We start from the raw sequence: 10,249 nt of genomic DNA, 5'->3' as shown, positions 1-10,249 counted from the left end.
AGAGAGAGAGAGAGAGAGAATCAACTCAGTAGTAGGCTAATCCATGATAATCACAATCGTCCTCGATGCTTCTACAGGATATTCATTCCATTATGATCAGTAGCCTATATGCACAACACATCTAACAATAAGGCTCATATAGCCTAATTCTGTTCAGATGATTCGATGGCAAAGAGTCATCTTGCAAAAGGGGAGTGTCAGGTTTAGCATTGTGTTTGTGGGTAACACTTTACAATAACGTACACAAATACTATAGTAGTTACTAGTAAACTAACCATTAACTAATAGCCAGTTAATGAGTAGCTAATGAAAAATTTGGCATTAGTCAATCACTAGTTAATCATAGTTAATGAGTAGGTAGTCATTAGTTAATGATTAGTATCTAATTTCCTGAGTAGAGTAGTTAATCATTACCTAATGATTACTAAATGTCAGCTCGTGAATAGAGTAGTTAATCATTAATTAATCATTAGCTAATCTTTTTGTGTACCCTATTGTAAAGTGGTGCATCATACTCAGTAGTTTATGAATACTGAATCATTACCTGTCCATTAGTTACTCTTTTCGCACCCTAATATAAAGTGAAAGATATCCTTATCAAATAAACACTCCATCCAGGTGAGATTCGAACCCTGAACCCCAAGGTTGTTAAATTGTAAGTCTGGTTCTCTACCATCTGAGCTAACCAGCCTGTTCCTTGTTAGAGCCATACTATCGAATGTAGAGCCTGAGACCAAGTATTATAGTTTAAAGGTATATTCCACCCAAATACTACTTTCTGTCCAAGTACTTACAAGTACTTAGACATAAGTAGTATTTGGCTGAAACATACCTAAGTACTTGGACATGAAGTAGTATTTGGATGGAATATACCTTTAAAACTATAAGTATTTGGAGAGAAGGTAGTATTTGGGTGGAATATATCTTAAAAACTATAAGTACTTGAACAGAAAGTAGTATGTGGATAGGACATAATACTTAGTCTCTGACTCTACAGACCTATAGTATGGCTCTACCAAATAACAGGCTGGTTAGCTCAGATGGTAGAGAACCAGACTTACAATTTAACAATCTTGGGGTTCAGGGTTCAAATCTCACCTGGAGGGAGTGTGTATTTGATAAGGATATATTTCACTTTATATTAGGGTGCGAAAAGAGTAACTAATGGACAGGTAATGATTCAGTATTCATAAACTACTGAGTATGATGCACCACTTTACAATAGGGTACACAAAAAGATTAACTAATACATTCACGCACTGACATTTTGGAATCATTAAGTAATGATTAACTACTCTATTCACGAGCTGACATTTAGTAATCATTAGGTAATGATTAACTACTCTACTCAGGAAATTAGATACTAATCATTAACTATTGACTACCTACTCATTAACTATGATTAACTAGTGATTGACTAATGCCAAATTTTGAGAGAGAGATAAAACAAATAAAGTGTAGTGCCGGAGGAGGGAGGCCAGCGGCAGGATCCTGATTTACTTCACTTTAATCACCAAAGCAAATCGGTACAGATATTTAGCTTGTAGCATTTCACACAACTCATTCATTTCCTGTCTAACACCAAAATATAGCCGGCCAGCGGCCGGAACACCACAAACCCCGTCCACTGTTCCGGGGTGAATTATTTCCCCTAGATAGTGTCCACCACATCACATCATGAACTAAAACGGCCTTGGTGTGCCTGAGTTATTAAACTCACTATCTCTAAGTTGGATAGCATTTGGGATCGCGTCTAATAACGGAGAGAGAGAGAGAGAGAGAGAGAGAGAGAGAGAGAGAGAGAATCAACTCAGTAGTAGGCTAATCCATGATAATCACAATCGTCCTCAATGCTTCTACAGGATATTCATTCCATTATGATCAGTAGCCTATATGCACAACACATCTAACAATAAGGCTCATATAGCCTAATTCTGTTCAGATGATTTAGCCTTACTTGAAGTCCTTGCGTTTCCAAATAAGTTGTTCTTGCTTGTGCGCAGTAGTTGTAGACTGGATCGGAGCACAAAGAAACCGTGATCAGAGGTCTAGTCCTCGACTCCTCCTGGTTTTATTGTCCTGGAATTTCTGAAACCGCCGGTCTAAAGAGGCAGAACGTCCGTTCGTTAGTTCGTTCTTGATCTTGGTGGATAACTCAGGGCCTGTGCTGTTTTCTATATTAGGCTACTGGCTTGGATGTGGAGCCGGAGGGAGGAGCCATGGGAGGCGGAGATGGAGGGGAGGAGCCATATAGGAGCAGACTGGTATCATGACAGCATTTTATTTTTTATTTTTTATATAGCCTACTCACTGTATATATGTAATACAAGATAATCAAATAAGAATAATGAGAATAAAACAGATTAAAATAGACCTGGAAAAAACCAAGAGAGGTCAATAATACTGTATGTGCTGCTAGTGTGTCTATGTGGGTGGGTCCCTATGGGGGGAACTGGTAAATAGCAGCTAGAATTAAAAGAAAGGTGATAAGATTATTTTGTCATAAATGAGTAAAATCATAAAGTCATACTTTTTCCAGGTTATTGATGTGAGTGGTCCATGACATGTTTCTTTGAAAAGTGACTCCTAAGAACTTAGCCTCTTTTGCAAGGCTGATGTGGGGGTGTTGCAGAAGCTGAAGTGGATGACTGATTTGAGATGGGATTTTTGGTGAACAATCTGAGCTGGGTTTTTGGTAGGTTTGAGTTTAATTCTCCAGGTTTTGGACCAGGTTTCTGTTAATAGTGATGCATGATTGGAGTTTTCTGGCAGCAAGTGGAATGGAGAGGCAGAACAGTAGTAGTAGTAGTAGTAATCTTGGTACCTTGTAGGGACAGCTCAGGACTGACAGTCCTCTTCAGTCCCTCTGTTCCTCGGAGTGGATGGAAGGGCGGAGGGGATCAGGGAGGCAGGCTGTTACACTCAGCATCATCACCTTACTCACCAGCGTGTGCACGCGCGTGTGTGTGTGTGTGTGTGTGTGTGCACATGCATTTTTTTTTTTTTTTTTTTTTTTTTTTCTATAGGGGAGAAATTAAGAGTTAGAACACAAACAAACAAAACAAACAATATAGCCTGTAACCTTATAAACATGTTATACTACATTTCAGGATTGCCCGACTATAAAACTCTTAATGAGGGTTAACATAATAGAATAAAATCATAAAATTAACCTTATAAACATTATAATTAACCGGCTATAAAACTCACAATGAGGGTTAAAATGATAATAGAATAAAACCATAAAATCATAAAATGATTAAATTTGTTGGGTTAAGAAGGACAAGGGGGTGCTGCAGATATATCTCGGGGGGCCTGTTCTTTCTTGGAGTATTGCTGGTTGGAGCGAGGGGTTCAGCTCAGCTTTGTTTAAGTACTTTTTTCCTAAAATGATAAGTCTTTCTTCTAATGTCATCAGGCCAGATATCTGGTGGCAATAGTTTGTGTTAGTATATCTGGGGAGCCTGTATGACATTCGTATTGCAATATTTTGGACAGTCTGGAGTTTTTTCATTTCTACTTTTCCTATATTGCACCACGCTGGCATTGCATATTCAAACAGCGGTCTGATATATGCCTGGAAAACACGAATAGCAATTTCGGGTTTAGCTCCACCATGTCTCCTGCACAGCACTTTAAGGTGGTTCAGTCTCTTCCTGGCCTCTTTACCAGGGCGATGTGAGCAGTCCACTTCATGTTCTCCTGGAAGGTCACTCCCAGGAACTTTGCGGTGGGACTAGCCTGCAGAGTTTGGCCATATAGTTGAAGAATAATTGTTTTGTCTTTTCGATTGTTGGTTCTAGAGAAAAGCACACACTGAGTTTTTAGGGGATTCAACTTAACTCTCCACATGTTGGCCCAATTCTCGATCTCTGTGATGCTTCTCTGCAGCTTTTTTGGGGCAAGTTGAAAGTTTTTTGACGAGGCCCAATAGCAGAGGTCGTCAGCAAATTGGGAGACTTGTCCTTCTCTTTGAGGTGGGTAATAAATATCACTAATGTACAATAAAAACAACAATGGACTGAGGGCTGAACCTTGGGGCACCCCGGCTTCTGGTAAAAATGTACTGGAGGTTGAGGCTCCCACCCTCACAGCAATCTGCCTCTGGTTTAAAAAACTGTTTAGAAGAACGACCATTTGTTTTGGCAGGCGGAGATTGCTGTCTAGCAGCCTGTACACAAATCCCTTGTGCCACATTTTATAGAGGCAGAACAACTGTAAACAGCTGTTTATATAGTGCAGGTGATGTCACACCTTTGAACTCACAGACGCCCCGCCCCCGTCCATTGTAGTAGCCTACACATACAGTACAGTACAGAGGTGGGGGTTGTGAGGCTGTTTGAATGAGGTGAAGGCGGGACTTTGTAATCCTTTGTCCTGCAATGCATTGCTGTGACCAAGCAGTCTGTTCCAATCTATAACCTGTAGTTTTATAGCTAATGAGTATGATCATTACTGTATTCTGTTTTCATCTGCTGGTATAGATAACACAGTTATGTGCTTGTCAATATTTACACATGCAGGAGCCTTTCCTACTGATCAGAGTGGGAGTGGCCTATGGACAATTCAGCAGTTTGTTCCTGAACTGCACAGCAATCTAGCAGGTTTCAAAAGAGAAAACAATAAAAGTGTGAAATAACTTTCCCCTTTAGATACTTTGATGTTTACAGTGCAGTCTATATGATTTACAGTGCAGTCTATATGATATACAGTGCAGTCTATGATATACAGTGCAGTCTATATGATATACAGTGCAGTCTATATGATATACAGTGCAGTCTATATGATATACAGTGCAGTCTATATGATATACAGTGCAGTCTACATGATATACAGTGCAGTCCATATGATATACAGTGCAGTCTATATGATATAGAGTGCAGTCTCCAGGCTTGGGAGACTGATTACATGTAACCTGGTTCCTGTAATCAGGATACAAAAAAAGAAGAAGCTGTAACTGTAATCCCTTCAGTTACAGAAGAAAAATGTAACAATTAGCATTTAGTAAAAAAATGGGCTTATTTAGCAGGATTACAATTTAAAATACATTGCCCCTTGACTCGTCAAATGAAGGAAATGTGAACAAAAGTAATCCAAAAGTAACAGAAAGTAATCATTTACATTACTTTATTGTGATAAAGTATCACAATACTTTAACAATACTTTATGGGGCGTCTGTAGCTCAGGAGGTAGAACAGGTCATCCACTAATCGCTTTGGATAAAAGAGGTCTGTGGTTCGATTCCCGGCTCCTCCTGTCTGCATGTCGAAGTGTCCTTGGGCAAGATACTGAACCCCAAATTGCTCCCGTTGGTGTGACAGCACCCTGCGTGGTAACCTGCCGCCATCGGTGTGTGAATGGGTGAATGTACCTACTGACTGTAAAGCGCTTTGGATAAAAGCACTATATAAATGCAGGCCATTTACCATTTACCATTTGTGATACTTGGATTCAAATGGACACATGGCCACATCATCTACAAGTTATCAAAGGTCTGCCATGAAACTAGCCTCCATGGATTTTACTTTGTATCTTTTATTTCAGTGCCCAGAAACCATGGAAGAGTGGCAGAAACAGCCAATGGATTCCAGGCTCAGTGGAACACGACACACCTAACCTTACTACACAAAGACTTGTATTTTGCATTATAGGCTACTACCTTGTCTGTGTTCACTCTGCTTAAGAGGTGCAATTGCAAGTAGGCTGTCCTTTATCAAAGTCAAAGTGTTTTATTATCAAAATGTGCAAGCTCATGAACATACTGTACAATGAAATGATTATACACTAGAAACCCCACACTCAGTGGTGGTTATGAGGGAGGGCATGCGCTGCCTTTTCACTTTCCCCACTTAGATTTATCCTGCCGGTCCCGGGGATTGAACAGCCGACCTTCCTTCACAAGCTCGCTTCTCTAACTATTGGGCCACCACTGGAAGCCTTTACGAGCCTATACGAGGGATCAGCAGAGCAGCATTTTGGTAAACAAACCGCGTGTCCGGGTGGAACCGGCAATGGGACCCTATGGAGTTGCCTTGAATGTCTCACTCTAGCCCCGGGTTATATGCGGTGTACATTTTAAAAACTGACAGTTCACACAACTTTAACATGACATGCATATATTATAGGTACATTAAACTCTTGAGCTACTTCTGCTCTCACTCAGAATGTCAAAATATAAGCAATGTCATGTATAGTTTTTGAGATATTAACGTTTGTTTGGCACAAATCATACTAGTTAACTGCTGCGGATAAGCGTTGAATGTATATGTATATGTATTGTATAATATTGAAGTGTGCCTTATTACTTTTCAAATTAGTAATAATGTGAATTGAGTGTATTTCATCCATTTCATTTAGATGCTCTGTTCAATGCAAGACGGCTGCTGTGGCGTTACTGTGCTCTTATGTGAAAAAAGATTAATGCACCTAATGCCAAAACAAGTTCCTATATGTTACATAACATAATGGCGAATAAATGATATCTGATTCTGACCTCACGCTGATTCCTCTATATATCGTATAGTGACATGTGACATTAGTAATGTCACATAATGCAACACTGTTTGGATCTCACCTGCAATTACCACTCCGCCACAGGTGTCACCCAAGAGAACAAAACTGAAATCTTAGAAATTATCACTTTAAATTAAGAACTAAAAATAAAGAAAAATAAAAAATAAATCGCAAGTGACCATAATATTCTTCGGTAGTATTCAATTGTGTGTGGTGTGTAAAAAAGAAAAAATAAATTTCAGGCGACCTCACTTAGGGGTAACCCTTAGGGGACACTTAGGGGTAACCCTAAGTTTGAAAACCAAATGAATGTACTCTGCCAGCAGGTGAATGGAGACTTGTGAAAATCACCCAAGCTGATGGCGCCCTCTTCTGTGCAGAATGGGTTAATGCCATAAACTGGTTACAGACTGAACGGATTGTGTGTGTGCATACAAGCTGCAAGACAAGAGGGCACCGTGAGACAACACATGCTAGAAGAGAGGTTTGATGCAGGAGCCTGTAGGTAGCATGCACTGCCCTTTCTTAAATTAAAATATCCTTATCTCAATACCCCTGATGAAGAGCAATATGAGCTTGGTTAAATGCAGAGCACCAGGTGCTTACAGGTTTGTGGGGAAATGTTTCAAACTGTCTTTGAGCATCAGTTGGTGACCATCAGAAGGCAAAACAACCATTATCAACATTCTAAATGGCCCCTAGCTTACTTCCTGTTGCAGTTTGTTAATAGCTGTCAGGGAATAAGATAGGTTTCAAACTGTCCCTATATAACGTTAGTCAAAATGCATTAGTCTGAATGAGAACAGTACTTTACATTATTATGGCATGTCTTTAAGATAGCAATGTCAGCTACACTGAGTTAAGTGGTTTTGATGTTAATTTCATCCTTGAGCATAAATAACCTAGCATTAGCAAACCATTAAATCCAAGTAGCCGAGTGTTCTTGTCAGGCAGTACGCCTGAATCTATGAATTTGATATTAATAGAATATGTGGGTGATGTTTGGTGATTCAGTCTATTAAGTAGATAAAAAGCATTTAGACTATTTTGCATGGATATGAAGACAGGTGTGCCTTGGGCACAAAAAGTTTGACAGTATATCGTATATAGTGGAGTTTCTGAGGTGCCTAGCCTAGCTCCAGAACAAGTCTAACAATGAGATAAATGCTCCGTGTTTGTGTCCGCTGAGTGCTTTGAGGTGGTTGAGTCTTTGGTTTCCTTGTTTTTCCAGGTTATTCCAGGTCCATGACATGTTTCTTTGAAAAGTGACTCCTAAGAACTTAGCCTCTTTTAGCCTGGGTAACCGTGGGGATCAAATAACATCAAATAACAAAATCAGATCAAAATCAAAATCAGATCAAATAACAAAATCTTGATACCATAGGCATCCAGGAGTTGAGTGAGGGGGGCTCCTTTTTCCAAGTTTTGTCTGGGGGGAGGCCCACAGTCTCAGACTTTGAAAACCCCTGTCCTAGAGGTAGCCATAGGTCATTGCTTTTCATACAGTGAGGTCTCGTTTCAAAAAAGTGTCTCACTACAATGACATGGCTACTCTGGGGACAATAGATCAGACATGAATAGCCATCAAGTGGGCTTATTGAATCTATAAGAGTCTCAGCTGGTCAGTCATACCCACATTTATGAAATTCCAAGACTCTTTAGGGACCCCAGTATGCAGAAATGGTCAAATACACCCTTTTTGCAATAGGCGGAAATTACACTTTTCCAGGCCTACTGCATGCACATGGTGTGGTTCTTGCTCCAAAGTGCATGAGATTAGGATAAATGTGTCATGTCTGTACAGGGGAGGCTTGTGGGTAGAACCCATATAACCCATTTCCATTCAGATATATTGAGGTGACAGGTCAAGGGACCATTTGGAAAATGTTGATGGCCATTTTTCCCTCGCCAAAATTTTGTCTAACTTTAAATCATTCGTTATTTAGCCCCCTTCCCGACAAGCTAGCATGAAAATGAAAATTTGAGCGTGCCACAGTCTCTGAAAGACAGTCTCACTGGCGTTCCTGCCGGCATCATCCCGCGGGTGTCATAGGGGTAATAAAACATTGAAAAAAAACACATTTTGGACAGGTTTTTGTGTTGGGATCATCAAAATCTTTATTTTAGAGGTCCTATGGATGCCAAAAATCCAGACTAGAAAAAAAAATAAGGGGGTGCGCGTGGACCCCTCTGAGGTGCCCTACTATCTGGCTCTTGCCACATCTTTTTTACTTGCTGCACGTTTTCAGGAAGAAGCAATTGTGGCGACCAATCAAATGAGTTTGGGGCGGGGTTTTCCCCGGCCCAAACTAGGAAGCAATGTTTGTCCAGGAACAACTGTTACTTGGTGAAATCAGTTTGTGCCAAAGATATATAATGCATAAACTAAGCCACACTTATGTACAGCTGACTCACTATCTATCTACAGTATTTAACATTATAACATGATTAAATAATGTTCAATAAATTCCTGGGGCTGGGGGGACAAGGGGAAATGAAGTACCGTAGTTTGGCAGACTTCATTGCTATACAGTGGTGTCAATGTGGAAATGACACTTATGCTGACTGTCAGCTTGATGGGATGATTTGACAAACAGGAACTAAAACAACAACACTCTTAAACAAAGTTACCATCCATTCAGTTTATTGAAACTTTTTACAAAAAAAAAAAAAAAAGGCAGGTAATGATGTGACTCAAGCAAACAGAAGTACAGATACAAAATAATACATTTAAAAAGGACAACGTGATGCGAGTCTGGCTCCAGAACACACACCATCATCAGGCCTCACATTATGTGTGTACTACACACACACACCATGACATGACGCCCAGGCAGCGACACACAAATAACACACCAAGTCTTTCCACATCCAGGAAAACACAGTGACAGGGAACAAAAAGAAGCAACACTACATTATTTCTCAAAGTATCATAAATCATGATCTTTCTGTACATCGTTTTAAGCGTGGTGACTATAATGTATCGAGCGTATGAAGATGATTAAAAAATACTATCAACTGCAGTGCTTCTTTATTTTATTTAAGTTTAAGTTTCGCTTTGCCACACAGGAAATGGCAGCAGTTTTGACATATTTGGCCCCATGATTTTGTATAATGATTTGCACATCAGCTGAAGGGAGAAACTGTCTTAGTGTTGACCGATATAGAGAGCTAAAGTCAACGTCACTTCCTGCTTCAGCACTGTACCAGAGAATTTTCATCCGCCATTTATTTTCCCATAGACATTTCGTAAAATGCGTATAAAAAGAGTTGTACTTGTTCAAACCAAACGGCTCAGATATATTTAGAAACAGAAGACGTTAAGGACGTTAAGGACAATATACCTGAATTCAATATCATATAGCGTCATATTTTGTATCGAGTCAATACAAAATATGACACTCTGTATGGTGGTTCAGAAAAAAATATAATGGTGATATTAGCTCCATGTTATTCTGCTGTAGTAATCACAAATCAGATACAACATCACAGTTTCACAAGCTCTCCATTCAAACTATATTATTTACTTTGGAATGAATTTTTTTTTTACATTGTTTACATTCTAGCAATGCAATGTGAAGATTTATGGCTGAGAAACAAACATGATTATTATGCAGAGTCAGACTCTGTTTTCAGTGAACTTTGATTCTTTACATGTTTGGTTGGACAGAGAGAAGCGTGTTCCCCCTGCAGACAGTGGAGGCGCTCTTCGGCAGGTTAGATGCAGCGGTGTTTC

The sequence above is a fragment of the Poromitra crassiceps genome (assembly GCF_964638095.1).
Source record: "Poromitra crassiceps genome assembly, chromosome: 16".
In the NCBI taxonomy this organism is placed as follows: Eukaryota; Metazoa; Chordata; class Actinopteri; order Beryciformes; family Melamphaidae; genus Poromitra; species Poromitra crassiceps.
The sequence above is the reverse complement of the archived record's forward strand: the minus strand, read 5'-3'. Positions refer to the sequence as shown.